The following is a 23,335-nucleotide window of genomic DNA, read 5'->3' as shown; positions in this document are numbered from 1 at the left end:
AGTTGGTCCTAGGGATAATATCACTATTGTAACCTAAGATTGGAGTTCAAGATGTTTTTGAGACCCTGTGATCTGATGTACCAGCTGGTGCCATGCAGACCAGGAATCTGCCTCAACCAGTTGTGCAATCTCACCCAGGCACAGAAGACAGCAAGAAAAGCCCACTTTGGCCCCCTATTTCATCTCCAACCTGACCAATCAGTACTCCCCACTTCCTAGCCTGCTACCTGCCTTTAAAAAACCCAGTCTCCAAACGTTCAGAGAGACTGATTTGAGTGACAAAACTCTGGTCTCCCATTTAGCTGGCTCTGTGTGCATTCAACTCTTTCTCTATTTCTGTCTTGATAAATGAGCTCTATCTGAGGAAGGAGAATCCACTGGGGATTACAGATCAGCAGTTATTTACTAAACATCTACTAAGGCACACTGTGCATTGCAGGGATACAGTAGTGTTATGAGGGGTTTGAACCAGAGCAATTCCATCTTGAGTGAGGGCTAGAAAAATGAGGCTGGGACTTGCTGGGCTGCATTCCCAGGAAGTTAGGTGTTCCTAGCCTCTAGATGTTTACTGTTAAGGGAACAGATTAATAATGTTTACTAAATAGACCCAGAATTCGGAGTGTCCTGATATTCTGATATCTTGAGAACAAAAGCATTCCTAATTTTGCTTTAAATAATGTAGATTCTTGTAAAATATAGTAATTAAGAAAATTAATTCTTTATCACAAACCCTGTAGCAGAGCACATCACCCCATGATCTTTTTTTATCCTATATATAAACAAGTACTGTACCTAGAGTGGACACTTCCTCATCTTACCTTCAGAAACACCCTACTCTGTCTATGGAGTAGCTGTACTTTCACCACTTTACTTTCTTAATAAACTTGCTTTTGCTTTGCACTGTGGACTAGCGCTGAATTCTTTCTTGCACGAGATCCAGGAACCCTGTCTTGGGGTCTGGATTGGGACCCCTTTCCTGTAATATTAGGATGCACCGCATGGTCTTGCCTTCATAGAGCTTTGCAATGTGTTTGCAAAGTCAGATATTATTTAAATAATTAATATTGGACAAATAATCACATAAGAAGTAGTATAAAATTGCAAATGCAACAGAGTGCCTGGAATATGGAGTGGGCATTACTTAGCCAAAGAGAGGAAGGAAGCCTACGGGAAGGAGGAGTTGGCTGGGGAGGTAGCCCCAAGGGGAAGAGAGCCTGGGTAGTAGGACAGGTTTTAAGACAAGGTGCCGGGCTGAGTGCAATGGCTCATGTCTGTAATCCCAGCACTTTGGGAGGCCGAGGCAGGTGGATCACCTGAGGTCGGAAGTTTGAGACCAACCTGACCAACATGGAGACACCCCGTCTCTACTAAAAATACGAAAAATTAGCTGGGCATGGTGACACATGCCTGTAATCCCAGCTACCTGGGAGGCTGAAGCAGGAGAATTGCTTGAACCCAGAAGGCAAAGGTTGTGGTGAGCCGAGATCCTGCCATTGCACTCCAGCCTGGGCAACAAGAGTAAAATTCTGTCTCAAAAAAAAAAAAAAAAAAGGCAAGGTGCCTGATGAGGGAAAAAGAAAGCCAAGGGGAGGCAGATGCAGGGAGGACCTGAGGGTAGGAAGAAAGGTAGGAGGCTGACAATGGAAACCCACCCAGGCTTGGTTCTGAAATTCCACCTTCCTTCTAATGGGAAGCAATCAAAGGATTCCAATAGGGCCAGTGACAGGGTTAGGCCTGGGTTTTGAGAAGGTGCCTCTGGCTGCTAGTGGTAAGAGGGAGACCTTGATGGATGCAGGCAGACTACCAGGAACCCAGAGTGTTGCATACCTAAGAGATAAAGATACCTCAGCCCAAGGTGTCCAAAATACAGATACACTAGTACACATGAAGAGACCGCTAAGAAACAAATGAAAAATGGCTCAGACTGTTTGCATTAAAGATCCTCGAGTCTAAAAATAATTTATTCCACTAAAATCTGTGCATCTCTTTGTTGTGGTGGTCACTGGTAGTTGTAGTAGTGGTGGTGTGGATCCCATGGCTAGACAGTGTAGAAGACAGTGTAGACAAGTGTATACATACATATGCATAGATCACATTTCTTTTTACATCTGTACACTGAGAAAGGACAAGAATACACCACCCCACAATATGCCCTTTCGCAAAAGAATTATTTTGAGTAACTGCAGACTCAGGAGAAGCTCTTAAAACAGAGTAGAAGTTACTGTTTTCTAAGTGAGATTTATATCTGTAAAGGAAATCTCCATTTGTAAGGGTTTCTCCTTCATGGTCCTGGAAGAAAAGGAAGGCTGAATGACTAAAAACTCTTAGGGTTGGAGAAGGCCCCAACTGAAATTTGCATAGCCAACCTTACCCTGGCCACGCCTTTCCTGGTTACTTCTCCATAACTGTCCCTTCCCACACCTTTCTTTATTTCACTTATTTGAGATTTACTCAATATTCCTTGGGTATTGCCCAGATATACAGGCAGTATCCATGTTAATAAAATTCTATTTGTTTTCTCTTGTTTATCTGCCTTTTGTTACAAGGGTCTGTCCTAGATAAGAACTCAGAAATGGTAGAGGAAAAATTACTTCTTCCTTCCCTACGCAGTAATTCCACCAAAGAAATCATGGCTAAGATGCAGCAGAGGGCATCCACAGACCTTACCTAGTCTTTATGTAAACAGCATAACATCTTTCAGCTTCAGTGTTGCCTTCTGTTACAAAACAGAACAGGTAGAAAAAGTAGTGGTTGCCATTGTTTTCAGTCACAGGAACTTCTGTCCACAAGAATGTCTAATAGAGATGAAAATCAGTGTTGTTCTAGGAGAAGTGGGTGGAATTAAATCTTTGACAATTCTCCCCCCAGGGCTGAAGAAGCTCCCAGGAGCAGCCTGAGAAACCCAGAGGGTTCCAACAGGAGCAGTTTGCCAAGCACTGCATATAAAGCCACACATTCTAAGTGCTTTCTCTAGAATGGATGTAAAGATAGCAAATTAAGTGTTTGGTGGGAGTGTCTGTAAGATGTCTTCTTATAAATGCAATGTTTTCTTCCTTAGGAACTTTTACACACTATGTTTTAAAACATAGAACAAAGTTATTCTCAATTCTGAATCCAAGGTATGCTTGCCGAGAAAAAGCAAGACAGGCTTTGTTGTTCTTGCTCTAAGTCAAAGGTCCACAGAGCCACAGCATCTGTGTTAATCCTCATTCTGCAAACAGTGCAGAGACAAACACAGAATGGGAAGTGTGAAATCTATCACTGTGTCTATAAATCCCGAGGCAACTCCAGAGATTTTATTCAGTAGTGATTATGTTGTCATGTAAACCCTGTCTTGGGTTAAAGAAAGTAGAAGTTGAGAAGTTTGGAGGGTGGTACAGGTTTTACCAAAGACAAGTTCTAAATGCACTTCTTGACAAAAATCTCCCACATGCTGAATACTACATAAAGAAGCAACGTGGAAAAGCAACATTGCAGCCTCCACGCTTATTTTATACTTACAGTAATGTATTACATAATGATGTTTCAGGCAATGATGAATCATATATACAAATGGTAATCCTATAAGATTATAATGCCATATTTTTATAGCGCTTTCTATGTTTAGGCATGTTTAGATACACAAATAATTACTATTGTGTTACAACTGCCTGCAGTATTCAATACGCTCACATGCTGTCCAGGTTTTTAGCATAGGAGCAATCAGCCATACCATACAGCCTACGTGTATAGTAGGTCTGTGTGAGTACACACTGTGATGTCCACACAGTGACAAAATAACCTATCAGTGCATTTCTCAGAATATATCCCTGTCATTCAGTGATGTGTGACTGTACCACGTAACAAAGCAATAGGAATTTGAAAAATGCCTTTGCAAAAATTATGACAGTGAGAGAAATCTAACATAACTGGTTCCATCTTGCTTCAATGTCACAAGCTAACTTCCCTTGCTTATTTCTGGGTAGGCCAAGCCAACTATGGGAGCCAACTTAGTTTACAGTTTAACATGAAAGCAAGGATGATAACGTCCCTTCCCAAAACTACCCCTCCTTGTTTGGAGATCAAAACCACCTTTGTAAAACTAATGAACAGTCCCAAGGTTAGACTTGTGGGAGAGGCCTGCATTCTGTTAAGACCTATGCATAGTTACATGACAGCTAATCATTGTTTCCTAACCTGCTTACTGCTCAGGAGTCATGCAGCTGGTGGTCACAAGATGTGTAATTTCCCTAATTGCCCATATAGATAATATCACTATTGTGAAACCTAAGACTTGTACGTAAGATATTTTTCAGATTTTGCATTCTGGTGGAATGGGTGATGCCACCCGGACCAGTAACCCCCACACAGCAACTGACCAGGTACACAAAGACAGTTTTGATACCTCCGTGATTTCTTCACTGATGGTGCCAATCAGCCTTTCCCATTCTCCAGCCTGTTGCCCACCAAACTGTCCTTAAAAATCTCTGCCTGCACATTCTTGAAGAAGTGGACTTCAAAAATACCCCCCATCCTTCCACTTGGCTGGTACTGCAATTATTAAACTTTCTTTGCCATAACACCTGCTGCTCTCAATGCACTGGCTCTTCTGGGAAATGGGCAAGAAGAGCCCATGGAGTTACAATCGATTTATCATCTTAAGAGTAATAGTGGGCTGGGTGTGGTGGCTCACACTTGTAAACTCAGCAGTGTGGGAGTCCGAGGCAGGTGAATCACTTGAGGCCACAAGCTTCAGAACAGCCTGGCCAACATGTTGAGACCCCAGTCTCTACTAAAAATACAAAAATTAGCTGGGCAAGGTGGCATGGGCCTGTAATCCCAGGCACTTGGGAGACTGAGACTTGAGAATTGCTTGAACCCAGGAGGCAGAGGTTGCAGTGAGCCGAGATCATGCCACTGCACTCCAGCCTGGGTGACAGAGTGAGAATGTATCTCAAAAAAAAAAAAAAGTCACAGTAATAAAGGGTAGCCAAGCACAATCCCCATAGAGTGGCAATCCCACCACAAATGGGACCAGAATCTGACACACATCATGAGAAGAACAGGTACCCCTGATTCAGATAAGCAAGAGTACACTCTTAGGAATTGTTTCTGTAGAAAATTCAAAAACTGGTCAGGTGCGGTGGCTTATGCCTGTAATCCCAGTACTTTGGGAGGCCAAGGCAGGCCGATCACTTTTGCTCAGGAGTTCGAGACTATCCTGGGCAACATGGCAAAACCTTGTCTCTAACAAAAATACAAAAAATTAGCCAAGTGTGGTAGTGTGCACATGTTATCCCAGCTACTCGGAGAGCTGAGGTGGGAGGATCACCTGTGCCCAGGACGTGGAAATTGCAGTGAGCTGAGATTGCACTACTGCACTCCAACCTGGGCAACAGAGTGAGATCCTGTACCAACTGGTTCTTTCTTCCAGTCCAGGATCCGTTCAAGGTTCAGATATGTTGTTATATTTCTTAGCCTTTCAAAACCTGGAATAGTCCTCCAACGTTTCTTTGTTATTTATGACATTGACTTTTTGGAAGAATCCAGGTAAGTGGTCTTAAATCAATCTGCTACATTATGCATTGATCTGAGGTTTTCCTGCAGTCGGGTTCAGGTTGAACAATTTTGGCAGGGGCACTAGACAGGTATTGGTGCATCCTTACAGGCTCATATCAAGGGGTACATGAGGACTGAACTCTGACCTTCTTTTCTTACTCAAATACCTAAGGGGTCAAGGGAGTCATACTTTGCAAATCATGAAATCTCATTAAATGTGGCTTTAAAAAAAATTAATGTGGTATAACGTGGCTTCCTTTACAAGCTGACTCTAGTATGGCATCACGTAACAGGTAGTGGGCCTCCTTATTTAAAGCATTCCTTTCCACTGACTCCAAGTCGTTAGATAAAACTTAACTCTTTCAATCAATTGTCAGCCGAAGAATTCCTAAACCGACCTATGATTTGTAAGCCTCTGTTTCGAGATAGCCCTCATTTTTAGGTTGGACCAATTTTACCTGAAATTCTGTAACCCAACCACACAGGGTGCACTCTCTCAAGACGTCTTGAGACTGTTTCCCCAGGTCACAGTTACTCATATTAGTTCAGAATAAACTACTTTAGATATTTTGGCAGAGTTTTTGTTTTTTTCATCATCATATACGATTCCAGGAACTCTGTAATCAATCAATACCTGGCTGTAAGTTTCAAATTGCTCCATCTCCCCTCCCCATTTAACTTTTCCCCCTCCCCTCTTAACTTTTTCTCCTTTATTTTTTTCTGAAACACACAACAGTAACAATTTTTGTGGTTGAGATTAATAACTTGATGCTAAAATGTGCTTCTTATCATCCATATTCGTTACCCTAGCATAGACTTATTAAGCATCACAGTCCACTTGAAAGACTTCTTCATCACCATCAAAGGATTAAAAACGAATTACTATTCTGGTATATGCTTATGCAAAATTAAGCCAAGAGACTTCTGATAGGCTCCTTCAAATAAAATGGCATGCCATACAAAGGAAATTCCTTTTTTCAATTTCATAATAAAATTATATTTTCCTATGACTAAACCTTTGCTTTGGAGGGAGGAACAAATCAGGAAAACTACAGACAATGTAAGTGTTTTCCAGACAGTCCCCAAAGGGTTCATCCATTTAGGGGAGAGGGAGAGTTCTTCTGTATACAAGAACCCTGAATTCTGAATTGTGAAGCACATTAAAATAACTCTATGAGTTTGGCTTCATGCTAGTAAGACAGAATGGACACTGCTATTAGATATTTAGGAACAAATATTTTAACCCCCACTGCAACACTCGCATTTTACCTCAGAACATTAAGAAAGGATAATGAATGTTGTATTCGTTTATCATGAATTAAGCATGAACCCTTTCAGCTACATATTTTTAATTAGCTACTGTGTCTGTCAATTTTTTCAGAGCCCTTCTAGCTGGGTCTAGAGAATATCATTCTCTCCTGTAGACTAAAATGACCGAAAAAAAAAAGTACTTAAAGCATTTCCCTGAAAAATGTACAGTTTCCAGAGGAATAAAAAAATAAAACCCTACTTAGCCGGTGCTAAAGACTTTGAAGGCAAGGTCAGAAATTCAACCCAGTTCATGTATTATCAATGACTTTAGAAAATAAATTATTCTTTAAAATGCCCAAAAACTTTGTTTCTGAAACAGAAAAAAGGAACACACAATCCTTTTAAAGAACAAATTACAGAAATCACAATGGAAAAGAAATCTGTTAAGCTGCTCAGCATTAGGAATGAATATAAGCTGCGGTTTTAAGCCTCCATGGATGTTGCTTCCAGATGCAGAATCCTCTGTTATGGGGTTTAAATGTAATAGAAAAAAAAAAATCCTAAAAGGTCATTGTCTTTTTGTTCTCTTTAATTCTTACTCTGATTCATATACCTCAAAGTAAAAGACCATTGACTATTCTAGGAAGAAAGAAAGAGAAGATTAAGTTAAAGCCTCTTGTTGCAGCCAGCAGTTTGTCGCCCTCAGCACCACTGACATTTCAGATTTGTGAGGAGCTGTGGGACACACCATGGGATGATTAGCAGCATCTCTGGCCTCCACCTAGTATATGCACCCCACTCCTAAGTTAGTTTTCACGACCAGAAATGACTCCAAAATTTACCCAAATCTCTCTGAACGGCAAAGTCTACCCTGATACAGAACTACTACCATCTGTAACCCCTTAGTCTGAAGCTGCCTTCTGAAAATCATTACATCACCCTGCAAGCCTGCTCTCAGCTCCCACTGCCCTGGCTGGCAGGATCATCCAGGTCTTCACCACATTTTCCCAAAACAGAGGTTGTCTCTTACTTTTTACAAGCATCCTATGAAACTACATTTCATATTTGATCCCCCAACCCCGTCTTTTTTTTTTTTTTTTTTTTTTTTTTGAGATGGAGTCTTGCTCTGTAGCCCAGGCTGGAGTGCAGGGGCACGATCTCGGCTCTCTGCAACCTCTACTTCTCTGGTTCAAGTGAGGTTCCTGCCTCAGCCTTCTGAGTAGCTGGCATTACAGGTGCGTGGCATGACACTAGGCTAATTTTTATATTTTTAGTAGAAACGGTTTCACCATATTGGCCAGGCTGGTCCCAAACTCCTGACCTCAGGCCATCCTCGTGCTTCAGCCTCCCAAAGTGCTGAGATTACAGGCCTGAGCCACCAGGCCCAGCCCCTTTAGTCACTTTTGACAAAGGAGGAAACTAAGGCATGCAGAGGTGAAACAGCCTCCTGGGAACACACTGCCAGCATGGGGTGGGATGGAATCCCTAGCCCCGGGTTTTCTGACTTTAGGAGTCTTTTCACACTGATTTTAACCAAATATCTCCTCTGAAAGCATCTTCCTGCCCATTTATTTGAACCAGCTGCTATGGGAGACCATAAAATGTTCTGAATGGCCAAGTACTGTGCCCCTTGGTGTCCTGATAGAATAGTGTCATAGAGGTGCAGATACGTCCAAGAATGGGCATAAAATAACAGGGATTCTCCCTTGCAGGGTCTTTTAAAACTTTTCCTTATCCACCCCAAAGACTTTCACCTTGCATGCTTACCTTCCACCAGAGAAAAGTGCTCTTCCTGCAAAGAGGGACCATGCTCTGCCCCTCAGTCCTCACCTCCACTAGGGGGAGTAGCTCCTCCTACAGGGAGAGGCCTAGGTATGCCCTCAGCCCTCACCTCCACCAGGTGGAAGAGCTCTTACTGTGGGGAGGGACCCCATTCTGTCCCTCAGGTATTGCAGCAGCTGATCAGAACAGGTGTACTGTGAGCCTTCTCATTGTGCCATGGTTCTGTACCTTTGCTGATTCAACTAGAGCCACCTCAAGGTTGCAGGGGATGCGTGAAATCATTTATAAACCCCCACCCCTATATTCCTCTAGACTTGCCACATGCAGGCCACTTGCTTATGCTCATCAGATTATGCATGCTGCCCCCACTGGCCCAGCACAGTCTTTCTATATAAAAATATATTTGCCCCACGGATGTTCTCCTTTGAGTTTTTGATGGAAAGTTCTTTCTAAATGAAACATAGCTGCAATAGCACCATATTCATGTCATCCCTGCAGTATCAGAATGTTCCAAACACCATTATCAAGGTCACCACATATCACTATTTGACTTAGACAACACGGTCCAGGTGAGTAAAACATGTGAGTATCAGGGTGAAGATACACACACATGTACCTCTCATACTTACGTTATGAACAGTTGAAGACGATCTTGCAGCAATGTCCTCAGGAAGATCTTAAATTACTGAGATGACCATATGCAGGTTAAGCAACTCAGGGGCTCTTAGCAGAGTCAAACCAAGGGCATCGGGCTCTTCCTGTGAATTCATTCAAAAGATGAATAATCACAAACTGAGTAATCATATATTGACATACTTAAATGACATGACCTTTTTTTTTTTTTTTTTTAGGGTCTCACTCTGTTGCCCAGACAGTGGCATGATCATGGCTCACTGCAGCCTCGACCTCCCAGGCTCAAGTAATCCTCCCATGTCAGCCTCCCAAGTAGCTGGGACTACAGGTGTACCACCACAGCTGGCTAATTTTTATAATTATTGTAAAGATAGGTTCCCACTATATTATCCAGGCTAGTCTTAAACTCATAGGCTAAATGGAGCCTCAACCTGACAAAGTGTTGGGATTATAGGTGTGAGCCACTGTGCCCAGCCTCATGAGCTCTTTCTTTACTGGAGCAGGGTTTCCTAACCCCCAGGACTGTTAGAAGCCAGACTGAAGAGCAGGAAGTGAACAGTGGGTAAGCCAAGCTTCATCTGTATTGACAGCCGCTCTCCCCATCACTCACATTACTGCCTGAGCTCCACCTCCTGTCAGATCAGTGGTGGCATTAGACTCTGATAGGAGCACAAACACTATTGTGAACCGTACATGCAAGGGATCTAGAGAATCTAGATCCTTATGAGAATCTAATGCCTTATGATGTGTCACTGTCTCCCATCACCTCCAGATGGGATCATCTAGTTGCATGAGAACAAGCATAGGGCTCCCACTCATTCTACATTATGGTGAGTTGTATAATTACTTCATTATATATTACAATGTAATAATAATAGAAATAAAGTACATGATGAATGCGACACACTTGAATCATCCCAAAACCAACCCCCTTCCTGTCCATGGAAAAAATTATGTTCCACAAAAATAGTCCCTCATGCCAAAAAGGTTGGGGACTGTTGGTCTAGAGGATTTCTCTCCCCACTTTTCTTCTTTCCATTCTCTGCCTAACTCCTACCCATTCTCAGGTCTTGACTCACACCACTGCCTCAAGGAAGCCCTCCATCATTACCTTATATAAAGCAGGCTCCCTCACTGTCGACTATCATAGCACCTCTTTTCTCTTGGATAGCAATTCTTACTACTTGCATAAGGGATTCATTTATTTCCTGATTTATTCCTGTGGCAGTTGTCCTTTCCACAGCTCTAAGGTCGATTAAGAGGGCAGAGACCACGTCTCATTTGTTCCCCACAGCAAACACTCAACACATGTTTTCTGAATTGGGCTGGGTTTGCACAAACAATGTCCCACAAGAAAAATCTGTCCTGACACCTGTTTTCTTGGATGTTTACATGTTTAAATGGTTGAAAAAAGGATATTATTTTGGGATAGGTGAAAACTATATAAGACTCAAATTTCAGTGTCTGTAATACAAAGTGTATCAGAACACAGCTGCCTCCACTCCTTTACTGCTTTTGTGCTACAATATCAGAGTTGAGTAGTTGTGACAGATACTATTTGCCCCTCAAAGCTGGAAATATTTACTATCTAACCTTTTACAGAAACAGTTTTTTGACCTCTGATACACAGTCCTAGAAATGAATAGAAAATGGTCTCAGAAGAAAGCCTAGAAGATAGCTTTGAATCTTTTGAAGACTTTTCTTTTAACTTGTTGACATTTAGACCAAAAAACTAGTATATGCCTTGAACTATTTATTAATGTATAAATCTATTGTTTATGCTTTGAAATAGGAAGCATAATCCCACTTGGTAAAAAATATTCACAAGAGAACATCATATTAGAGAAAAAAATACTATTCATATAGATTTTTGTAAATGTGAATTTTGCTTTATTGAAGTTAGGCTTCTAGCGACAATTTCTGAGGTTCAATCGGAGTCTCAGCAATGTTATTTTTCCCCCCAGAGATGGCATTTGAAACTGTAATCAATCTTCCAGTATGGCTTTTCATGTTAGATTCTTGTTGAAATGGAATAGTGTGCTGTCAACATTGATCCTTAACCTCCCACTGCAGGAATGACAAAACCACTGGGCAGGGTCGCCCCTTCTGTTTATTCACCATGACATCATTGGGTAAGACACTAGATTGCATGGATGTGGGTTTGAACAATTGGGTGACTCTCCTTGCAAGGTAAAAAGATCATTATTTTCCCTTTGTCCTCACCTTTTATTTACAGAAAATAGATTTTAAGGTGTCAGCATGGAATCTCTTTGACCCATACTTGATACTCAGTGCTTACCAACCCCGCAGTGAGAAATGAAGACAAAGAACATATCTGAAGGGATTAAGTCACAATGCCTATCACAGTGGTACTGCCACTATGAGCCTATACTTACAGAATGAAATAGCACAATGGAAAATCTAAAGGTCCACGTTCCAAGGACATTTTTCAAGTTAGTATTAGATGGGTTGTCACCCAGGAGTAATTTTACCCCACCAGGAACAGTCAGTAATATGTAGAAACAGGTTTGGTTATTGCAATTGTGGGGATGCTAATGGTATCCAGTAGGCAGAGGGCAGGAATTCTGGTAAATATCTTACAATATACAGGGCAGGCCCCACCACAAAGAACTATCCAGCCCAGTGCCCACCCTCAATCAACAAAGAATGGTGTTCTCCCAAGTGTCAGTAATGCCAAGATTTAGGAATGCTATGTTAGATCCCTCATCCAATGCTCATTAAAGTGGGTGTGGCCACCAGCACAGGCAAATAGGCTTTAGAAGTGGAGGGAAATGGTACCCAGCTGATTCAAACAATCATACTTTGTAACTATTTATGATGGTTGCTCTGTTACTATCACAAGTTACCTGAAAATAAGTATCTTCTGATAAAACATATAATCCAAACCATAGTCACAGAGCAAGAAGATTGAAGAAGATAAAGAGGTTAAGCCTGTCCTATTAAGAGGAATCTACATTCTGATTTGTTTATGTATTCAAAAATAATAAGCATGCATCTTTATCCCCTTGAGTCTCTGTTTATCTATAATCTTCATAACTGTCATTTGCTTGGCCCTTTTTTCTCATTTGTATGCCCCCTCCAAATGAAGTTCCAGTTGTACAAGACTGAAAATGATAATGATCTAAGAATGGCATGGGGTCTGCCATTGTCCATAATTCTGAGACACAAAAAGCCCTGAAAAACAAATGATTTTTATAATGCCCATTTTTGTTTTATCAAGCAGCCAAACCCAAACGGAACCAACTTGAGGCATCAGTTTTTCTCAGCCCGCCAGCTTCTGCTGTTCATTAGTATTAGAGTACTTTGTTTTGACTTCAGGTTTAATGGCACAGGTTTAGTTTTGACTGTGAAAATGTCAAAAAGAGTGAAAGACATCCTATGTGTAACAGTGAGAAGAAGAGAACATATTTGTCCTTAGCCACACCCCAGGCAGTGTAGTTATTAAGGAAGAATGTGGTATATTTAGAAAGATAGGAAATAAGTTGAAAGATTAGTTGTTGAAATTTGACTGATTGGTTTGCCATAGGGTGAACCACATCCCAGTGTGTACAGGACTGATGAGGTCCAGTTTTCAAACTGGGACAGTCTCAGGCAAACTAGGATGAGTAATTTACCCTATTTTCTCATGAAAGCTTCCAGAACATTTCATGTAAAAGTAAATGCTGAAAACAACTGTGAATATTCAGGAGATTGACTGAAGAAATTTACAAGGCTAAATGGTAATCCAGGGTGAAAAAAGTGTATTTTGAAGAGGTAGACATAGAATATGGTGTCGAGGAATTTACACAGAGAACATCCTTGATGGGTGCTATGGTAGGAACGTAGATGTCAAGGGAAGACCCAAGTCTTCCTCTCCCAGCTGCTACTGGTAGCTTTGATGGCTGACACATTTAGCAAAGTCTGTCTCTGGAAATTGGCCTTGGTCAAAGAGAACTGCCTTTCCCAAGGGGACAACATCTCCTTGCTTCAAGGTGTAAAACCTTGGAGGGACTTTCCTGGCTCCAGATCTTCCTCTGAAATTAGCTGAGGTCTTCGTTGCAACAGCTGTGCTGCTCAACTCCTCCCTTGGCCTCAATTTCCTTTCTTCACTCTCCTGCAAGTGTTGTCCCGCAGGAATACACTCTCCCTCAAAAAAATCTTTTGATCACCTCAGAATCTAGGATGACTTGAACTAAGATGATATTTGATTTTTAAAAAACAGTTTATTCCTGAAAATATTTACAATGCTGATCAAATAGCCTCATCTTGCTGGTCAAATAGCCTACCTTGCTACTAAGCTATAATCCTAGAGAAACTCTAATGTATTCTTATGTCATGCATTCTTGACATATGTGACTCTATCTTAGAAGAAGACTCCATCTTGCTTTTCAAAAGGCATCCTCTCGATAGGACCAGATGTTCACCCAATCAATACAGACTGTACCCAATCAGGTGAGGTTGTAACCCTTTACTGTCACCCCTCACCAGAGGACTCAGGGGGATAAAAGAGCAGGACTTCACCAGTTGCACATGGCTGCCTCACTAAACCCCGTCTTGCTGTCAATCATGGTTACCTCCAGGCACCTGCCACTGGAGGCTCTGCCCAAATCAAGGCCTCTTCTTTATAAGACATGGGAGATTGTCCAGATCTACCCAGGACACTCTCCTTGTCCACATCACTCTCCATGGACTTGCTCATTAAATCTTTTTCCTTTCCCCTTTATGTGGATGGATGTTAAATATTACTTTGTTTGTTGTAGAATGTTTAATCTAGAACATTTATATATTGATTAGGTAAACTGCCATGTTTGGTTTGCAATATTGACTACTGTAAATTGGCTTGAGCCTATGTATCACTGGCTCTGGCTACCAAGTGAATGGGAAGTACTAAGAAGTAATAAGGAGTACTTAGTACAAAGGAGAATTGCCTCTTGTTGCTTTTATGACTGAAAAAGCATTTCCACAAGTCCAAACATATGCAGACTTTGTTGTCTGATTTTGTGCCATTCACAACACCTAACAAAAGCCAATAGGAGGGAGGTTTGCAAGCTCAGATTGACAGTACTTGTTTGTGTCAACACTCCAGGCAAACAAAGTAAAGTTGTCCATGATTGGAAAAAGCCAACATCCCTGATGATGAAAACGTTAACTCAATTTATCTATTCATCACCATGCAAATAAGAATTTCCTAAGAAACATTTTTCCAGTAATCTAATAAGCATACCAATAGCAGACAATCAGAGCTAACAGAAAATCATAAAATAATACAGTTTCTGGAGTGTTTTCCCTTCTTCAGACTTCGTTTGAAATAAAATGTTTTAGGTACTGATCTTTTCCTCAAAATGAAATGTATTTAATATAACCTTATGACCAAGGAATTTTGCATTCCACCAAGAGTAGATGTGTATTTTTTTAACTCTGTGTTAGCCATATACTGATAAGCATGAGAATAATATTAATAATAATAATGGAATTGTGAACCACAGTGAAAAAAAAAAAAGTCATACAACAGGGATCACCTAAGTATGGCCCATGGGCCAAACCCAGCCAACCACTTGTATTTGTAAATAAAGATTTATTGAAACACACCATGCCCATTCCTTTCTATATCTACTTTTTCACTACAAATGCAGAGCTGACTGTATCCTCCACAAGACTGAAAATATTAACTTTGTGTTCCTCTACAGAAAATGTTTGCCAACCCCTGACCTAGATGATAGGGTTAGAATGTGTAATCTGTTCATTGTTGGCCTCAAGAATGAATGGGTAAGACAGTTCATTCGACTAGAGAAAATGCTCTGAGAGAATGCCAGGTTCACAGGGCAGATGGCAATGAGAGAAGTCTTTTAACAAGTCATATTTCACATTGCCATTTCATCCTTGGAGATGTTCCCTGATCATTCTTGTCTAGTCATCAACACGTGGCCAACTCAGACACAATGAGAGACCCCATGGCAGCCTTGATGCAACCTCTTCTCAAAAAATCCAAGCATCCAGAGGTCACAGACGTATGTTGCAAGTATGTGTAAAGGTATTTAACATATTTTGAACTGGTTGTCTCTGATGTTTTACTTAAAAATAGGAAGTGCCCAAGGTATTGATGGTCTGTCATTGCACAATTTAACTTACCAGTACATTACTAGAAAAATGCATTTTAATATACCACTTGTGGCCTTCCTGTATCCCACTGGGAGAAATATTCATATATTTTTCTGCGGAAATATTAATGTATTTGATTATCGAATGTTGCCCTCACCTGCTGAGAGTGTCTAGGGAGGTACAGTAAAGGCATACATTATCTTCCTAAAATATGTGTAACTTAATTCCAGAAAACACCTGGCTCTCAGGGCTTCAGATAAGATATTTGGGATGTATATCAATATTTAGTATGTATTACTCAAGACTGTGGAAATAGTCTGAATTTAATCAAAGCGGGTGTCAAAGTGTCACTCTATAAATGAAGAACGTCTGGAATTATCAGACCAAATCACTCACATTCTTGATTTACAGAAGCCCTGTCTTATGGGAGTAAATTTTTAGTTGGCAATGTAAAATGATTTTTTTTTAAATTTCAGGTGATTATTTCATTTTGCATGGTGGAAACTCAGTAATGTTGCAGGATTTATTTCAAGGCTGGGTTTATTTACAGACCACAATCGAAATTGCTCGAATTTTTGGAAGTTGAACCGAACTATAAAATGGCATTGATGCCTAAAATAGAATGAGATTTGAATTTATGATGAAGCAAATTCCCTAAATCAGCTAAACATAATAATGTTGACCCAATAACGGAGAAGAATTCCAACCACAGAATTTTCTTCTGCTGCTTCCTTGTGCATTGGGGATAGTTTCAAACTGACCAGTAGGGCAGCAAAATAGGGTGTTTGTGTCACATCATGTCTCTTTGAGTCTTTTTCTTTGATAAGGACACCAGTCATATTGGATGGGGGCCCACCCTACTCCAGTATGACCTCCCCTTAACTTTACTAATTACATCTGCCATAACCCTGTTTGCAAAAAAGTTCACATTCTGAAGTCCTGGGGATGACATGATTTTGGGGGGACTATTCAGCTAACTGCTAGCTGAATTGAAGGAACTGATGTAAGGTCCCTTCTATAAGAACTGATAGAGGTTCCCAGATTACCCTCTGCAGAGTCTAGGAAGGTAGGGAAAGGGAAAGCAAAGCTGATTCAGAGCTCACTGTCTTTTGACATATGTGCGAGCTGCCATAGATTTTCTCATTTCTAACATTTCTCAAAGCAGCATCCATAAATCAATCCCAGGGAGCTTATACAATCCATGTGCACTTATTGTTGTTCAAAGCACTTTCCTATCCAATATCCTATCAATTGCTCCAATAACAGGTTGTGTTTATGCAGACACTTAGAGGCACAAGAACCAGAATGGTGAAAGGTCAGTTGGAATCCATTTCTGCTTGTAGTTAGGTACCCGGCCTCAAAAGCTATCCAGGAGGCCTTGCTGCAAGTTACAGTCACCCCATGATAAGGAGTATCTGACAGCTGAGGCCAGGGGAATAGAACTTCTTCAAGAGGAAGCCAGCACCCTGCACGACGACATAGTATCAGTACTGAGCCCACCCCTACAGCATGCATGTGTGCAATTGTTTTATGTCTCTCTTCTTCAGCTAGACCCTAACTCTTTCTGGCAACCACTGTGGGATGAATTAGTAAATGCCTGCTCTATGATCGATAGATAAAACCAATATCAGGGGACCCTCAGAAAATAGAATCAAGGTATGACAAAAATAATTATCATTGGTTGTTTTGGGGGGTTTTGTTTATTTGTTTGAGACAGAGTGTCTCACTGTGTCGACCAAGCCGAAGTGCAGTGATGCAATCCTAGCTCGCTGCCACCTTTGCCTACCTACTAGGCTCAATCAATCCTCCCACCATAGCCTCCCATGTATCTGGGACTACAGGTGTGTGCCACCGATTTGCATATATTTTTTTTCATCATACTGCCCAGGCTGGTCTCCAACTCCTGGGCTCAAAGGATCCACTGCCTTGGCCTCCCAAAATGCTGGGATTATAGGCATGAGCCACCACACCCAGCTTTAACATTGTTTTTTTGTTGTTGTTGTTGTTTGTTTGTTTGTTTTTAAGGGCATCCTGGCAGCATCAACCCATAGAAGAAATAAGCTTCATCTCAGCCTCAAACAGGAGTCTCCTGAAACTGCTGCCAAGTTTTCAAGCCCAGAACTAAGTCAGTAAACATCCTGAAACCCACTGCCTCTAGGTGATGTTGGCATGCACATGGGCTATGTCAGGTGTCTGGTGGGGATGCCCAGGTTAACTGGCAGTGAGATCTGGACCAGCACATTCCAGGGGTCCTTTGCAAAGTCACTTCCAATGCTCTAACGATGTTTCTCCTGACACCTCACAGTTACCTTCAGAGGAGGCTCTACAGCAGTATCTGTTATTCTTCACACTTCATGTATCTTGCCCTGCACTTCCTTTATTCACCCAGTTGTTCATAATGACAGCTTCAACAAATGAGTTTTGATTTGATGTCTCCAGGATCTGACAGTTGGCAGAATGGTATTTCTATTTTTAACATTTTAGGCCAAAAAACAATAGTTTCTTCTTTTCTTTTCTTGTTACATTTTAGACTAAGTGGGCACATGTGCAGATTTGTTACACAGGTATATTGTGTAACACTGAGATCTGGGGTCCTAACCATTCTGTTGAAAAATGATACTTTATTGAATTCATAAATATGGCCAGAACTTTAAAAGCATATACTTTCACAAAGCAATATAGCACAAAAGACTGACACAGAAGCACATACAAGGTTCTAGCTTCCTCCTATTACCCAGATATTAAAGACATAATAAAAACACAAAGCAATGCTACTGCTCTTGCTTAATTTTTTGTTTTGAAGATTTTTAAAAATAAAAATGTATGTTAACATAAAAAAAAGCATAAGTGGTTGAGCTCTTCTTTGTCACTTTACTATTGAATAGCATCCATATTCTTTGGTGAGCAGACATAGTGGCCCTGCCTACCAAAACAAGAAGGGGTTCCTTAATGGGCATTAAACATTGCCTTCATTAAGACAGCAGGATTGAGTTACCGCGTTTAGAAGCATGCTGTCAAGGAGAGGCAGCTCTGAGTTTTCCATGCTGCAAACAGGTTGATGATAAGTGTTGTCTGTGTCTGACTTATGAGGACAGTTTGTTAACTTTTGAGTGTGGATTTAAAAAAAATGATTTAGAGGCAAATTCATAATTACTTGTTTTCAGTATAAAATTATTAATCTTGGGTAGCTGGGGGAATTTATGGAGCTTGTCAGCTCTCTCAGCTGACGACTTTTATGAATTACTTAATAGTTGATTACCACTCCCGCCAACTGCAGTAACATTCATTAAATTAACACCTAGTTTTACAGGCAGAAGTAACCTTAGGACAGTTTATCTCCAATTTTTACTGCAAGCTTTGGAGAATGTGAGAGACAAGGCTGTATTCACCTGCATGCTGACTCTGTAGAGCAGGAGTCTTCAACCCCAGGGCCACAGACTGGTACTGGCCCGTGGCCTGTTAAGAACCTGGCTGCACAGCAAGAGGTGGGAAGCAAGCGAAAGACTGAAGTTTCACCTGTATTTACAGCCACTCCCCATCACTGACATTACCACCCAAGCTCTGCCTCCTGTCAGATCAGTGGCCACATTAGATTCTCATAGGAGCGTGAACCCTATTATGAACTACGCATGTGAGGGATATAGGTTGTGTGCTCCTTATGAGAATCCAATACCTGATGATCTATCACTGTCTCCCATCACCCCCAGATGGGACCATCTAGTTGCAGGGAAGCAAGCTCAGCCACATTTTGGTGAGTTGTGTAATTATTTTGTTATATATTATAATGCAATAATAGTAGAAATAAAGTGCACAATAAACGTAATGCACTTGAATCACTCCGAAACCATCTCCCCTCACCCCAGATCCAGGGAAAAATTGTTTTTGACAAAACTGGTCCCAAAGGTTGGGTCCACTGCTGTAGAGCATAAGGAATACTCTACGAATTATAATCTGAATACTGCGCTTTATATGCATACAATGTAGAATGATTATATCAAGTCAATTAGCATATCCAGCACTTTATATACTTCTTAGGTTTTGTGATTAAGAACATGAAAGCTCTGCTCCCTTACCAAATTTCAAGTATACAATACATTACCATTAACTACAGTCACCATGTTGTACAATGGCTCTCCTGAACTTATTTTTGCTGTCTAATTGGAACTTTGTACCCTTTAACCAACATCTCCCCATTCTTCTACCCGTACCCTCTGACCTTTGTACTTTTGTTTCTATGCCATTGTACTTGTACTTTTGCCATTGTACTTTTGTTTCTACGAGTTCTTGGACTCAGTATTTGGAACCTTTCACGTATACTCAATCATTGACAGCAGATGGGTGACAAATCTCAGATGCCTAATGGTTGTCAATAAATGACTTTTTAACAAGTGGGAACATTGATACTTCCTGCTGCTCCATTTCCACTTGGTTTGGAAATCAGACTTGGGTCTGAACACCTGTACCATGCAGGAGATCCTATGAATATGAAAGAAATCAGAGAAGAACTAGAGAAAGCTAGTTACCACTTTCATGAGAAGGACTAGGGAGAGCCCATTATCACTTTCATTAGAAGGACTAGAGAAAGCCAGCTATCACTTTCATGAGAAGTTTGTTAGGAATGGAAAGAAGAATGTTTTACTTGAGGGTATTTAGAACTGAAAGGATTTTGCAGGAGCTCAGCCCTGGAGAATGTTTTCGGAGTGGAGAGAGGAACCTAACCAAAAGGACAAAAACAAAGGCAACAGTAAGGGGAAAACGGACGAACTCAGCCGACACAGGTGATACCCCTGCTGCCTATGATGTGGTAGCAGGAGTATCTGAAACTGGAAGGAGCTGAAATTCCCTTCATTGTATCTAAGGCTAAATATCTTTTTCTCCAAATTAGGTTTGATGAAAAATTGTTCAAGAAACACCAAAAGGCAGCATCACTGATCAGAGAGGCAGCATATCTCAGCACTGAAGCTCGGGTAGCAAGCGATCGATGGATCAATCATTGGAAACGGCAAAACTTAAAGTTTTTTGCACATCTGATTATGATAAAGAACATTCTGATTTTGTTTATGTGCTTTGTGTTAACAGAATTAATTAATTTACTATACAAAAAAAAAAAAAAAACACCGTTTGTCTCTATATCCATCAGATGTCTCTGAACTGGCTCAAGTATACCAATCAGAATAAAAAATCTCTGTTGTGTGCATGGTGGCTCACGCTTGTAATCTCAGCTCTTTGGAAGGCCAAAGTGGAAGGACTGTTTGCCAGGGGCTTAAGATCAGCCTTGCCAACATAGCAAGACCCCATTTCCCCAAAAAATTAGCTAGAAATGGTGGCACATGCCTATGGTCCAGCTACTTGGGAGGCTGCAGTGGGAGGATCACTTGAGCCCAAGAGTTTGAGGCTACAGCAAGCCATGATTGTGCCACTGCACTCTAGACTGGGTAACGGAGTGAGACCCTGTCTTAAAATATATATATATATATATTTAAGGCCAGGTGTCGTGGCTCATGCCTGTAATGTAATCCCAGCACTTTGGGTGGCTGAGGAGGGTGGATCACTTGAGGTCAGGAGTTTGAGACCAGCCTGGCCAACATGGTGAAACCCTGTCTCTACCAAAAAAATACAAGAATTAGCTGGGCATGGTGGTACATGCTTGTAATCTCAGCTAATTGGGAAGCTGTGACACAAGAATCACTTGAAACTGGGAGGTAGAGGTTGCAGTGAGCTTATATCATGCCTGAGTGGCAGAGTGATATCCATGGTAACAGCCAGTGAGAGGATGACAGTCTGGGTGACACAGTGACACCTTGTCCCTACTCCAAAAACAAAATATATATACATATATTTTTTAATTAAAATTCTCTATTGTATAAAATTAACATGTGATGATACAGAAAAAGTTCAAGTTAATGCTACTTGTTTATGAATAAATTATACTATTTATGTAATTATGATTTTATTTTAGCAAACAATGCTACTCATTATTAATGGACTCCTAAACATATAAATGGCTAAGTGACATGGCCACAAAAGATTTTGATCAAGGTCCATCTTTACAAACTACATCAATGGAAGCCAAGTTGGGTAGACAGAATCATGGCCCCCAGAGATGTCCACATTATACTATCCTGATCCTGAGAATGTTTCCTTTCATGGCAAAAGGAGTTTGCAGATGTGATTATGTTAAGGGTTTGAAGATGGGGAGATCATCCTGGATCATCCCAGAGGGCCAGGAGCAAGAGTTTTGTCAGTATGATGAGGTAAGTTTTTAAAGGAAAATGACACATGCTATGGGAAAATTATTCTCACAGAGACAAAATGGGTAGTTTGTAGATCTAACAGAGTTTTGCAGAAAACCATACCACTGTCAAGCCAATTCCAAAAATCTAAGCCATTACTCTTCAACCTGGGGCTCACCTGTTAATATGGTTTGGCTGTGTCCCCACCCAAATCTCATCTTGAATTGTAGTTACCATTATCCCCGTGTGTCGTACGAGTGACCTGATGGGAGGTACTTGAATCATGGGGGTGGTTTCCCCCATGCTATTCTTGTGTTAGTAAGTTCTCACAAGATCTGATGGTTTTAGAAGGGGCCTCTTCCTTCACTCAGTTTTCATTCTTCTGTCTCCTGCTATCATGTGAAGGACATGTTGCTTCCCCTTCTGCCATGATCATAAGTTTCCTGAGGCCTCCCCAGCCATGCGGAACTGGGTCAATTAAACCTCTTTTCTTTATAAATTACACAGGTTTGGGTATTTTTTACTAGCACTTTGAGAATGAACTGATACACCTACTCTTAGGTGTATCACAAAGTCATGCAGATGGGGTGCAAAGGGTTGGGATGCTCTAAGGAAATCAATTTCCAGATCTTCCACATTTATGTGTGCTCTGCTTTAAAACCCAGCTGCCAGAGTATGCCAGCTATCTCAGTATTAGTAGGTTTTCCAAGCCCACCTTGTTCCTAATCAACTTTCTTCCACTTTGCATAAAAGGCATTCCTCTCCCTGGTTGTTACCATGGATATCGCCCTTGGCTGTCAAACCTTTTACTATGCCCCTGTGATCATGTGAAATCTTGGTATTCATGGGATATTGGCCAAATTACCCAAGAGTGACTTTAGAGCTAGGCTGATCAGTGAGTTATTGGAAAACAATGGAAATTGTTCGAAAGTGTCAGTACAAAACTCACATTCAAGGAATATTCTGAATGGGAAGGAGATAAACTAAGAAGCTAGCAAGGAACCAGGTAAGCACAGAACCTGAGGGGAAGTAGACAGGCAAGGTAGGAACATGGAAAGAAAATAACAGACTTTTACCACAAAAAGGGTAGTGGTGCCCAGATACCCAAATGATATATTGTTGTTAAAGTCTTAAGGATGAGGCTGAAATGCAGTAACCATGGAGACAGAGTGGAGGTAAATTCAAGAGGTATTTCAGAAACTCAGCCAAAAAGACAGATGACTAAGTGGATAAGAGCATGGAGAATAAATAAATAAATAAATAAATAAATAAAAAGAGCATGGTTCTAGCCCATGAACTGGATAATGGAGGACCCTACTGATTGAGCGAGAAAGTACTGAAGGTTTAGTCAATCTAGAAAAGAGACACTAAGGAATTTATTTTGATCATATTGAGTTTGAAAAATATTTGTAGCTCATTCTGGAGGAAACAGACAAGGTGACTGCCATTATCGTGTGCTAAGGGCTAACAATATGCTTGGTATTATCTTCATTCAGCAGATACTATAACCTGTAATCATGTCATTTGCTTCTTTCCATTTTATAGGTGGAGAAGCTGACATGTACAGAGGTGGGGGTTTTTTGTTTTGTTTTGTTTTGTTGAGACCAGCTCTCACTCTGTCACCCAGGCTAGAGTCCAGTGGCATGATCATCGCTCACTGCAGCCTCAACCTTCTGGCCTCCAGTGATTCCCCCACCTCAGCCTCCCAAGTAAGTAGGTCTACAGGCATGTACACCACATCTGGCTAATTTTTGTATTTTTTTAAATTTTGTAGAGACGAGGTTTGGCCATGTTTCCTA

At 41.0% G+C, this 23,335-nt stretch overlaps 1 protein-coding gene across 3 annotated transcripts in view; it reads right to left on the bottom strand.

Moving 5' to 3' along the window:
* The window catches only part of STS (steroid sulfatase), a 200,158-nt gene that overhangs the window by 150,649 nt on the left and 26,174 nt on the right, over positions 1-23,335 (bottom strand). For all 3 annotated transcript variants that reach the window (XM_074391851.1, XM_010336161.3, XM_039475472.2), the window contains one exon: positions 9,201-9,329. The gene's annotated coding sequence lies outside the window, so the exon portion shown is untranslated. The remainder of the gene's footprint in view (positions 1-9,200; positions 9,330-23,335) is intronic.

The sequence above is a fragment of the Saimiri boliviensis genome, chromosome X (genome assembly GCF_048565385.1).
Source record: "Saimiri boliviensis isolate mSaiBol1 chromosome X, mSaiBol1.pri, whole genome shotgun sequence".
NCBI lineage: Eukaryota > Metazoa > Chordata > Mammalia > Primates > Cebidae > Saimiri > Saimiri boliviensis.
The sequence above is the reverse complement of the archived record's forward strand: the minus strand, read 5'-3'. Positions and strand labels throughout refer to the sequence as shown.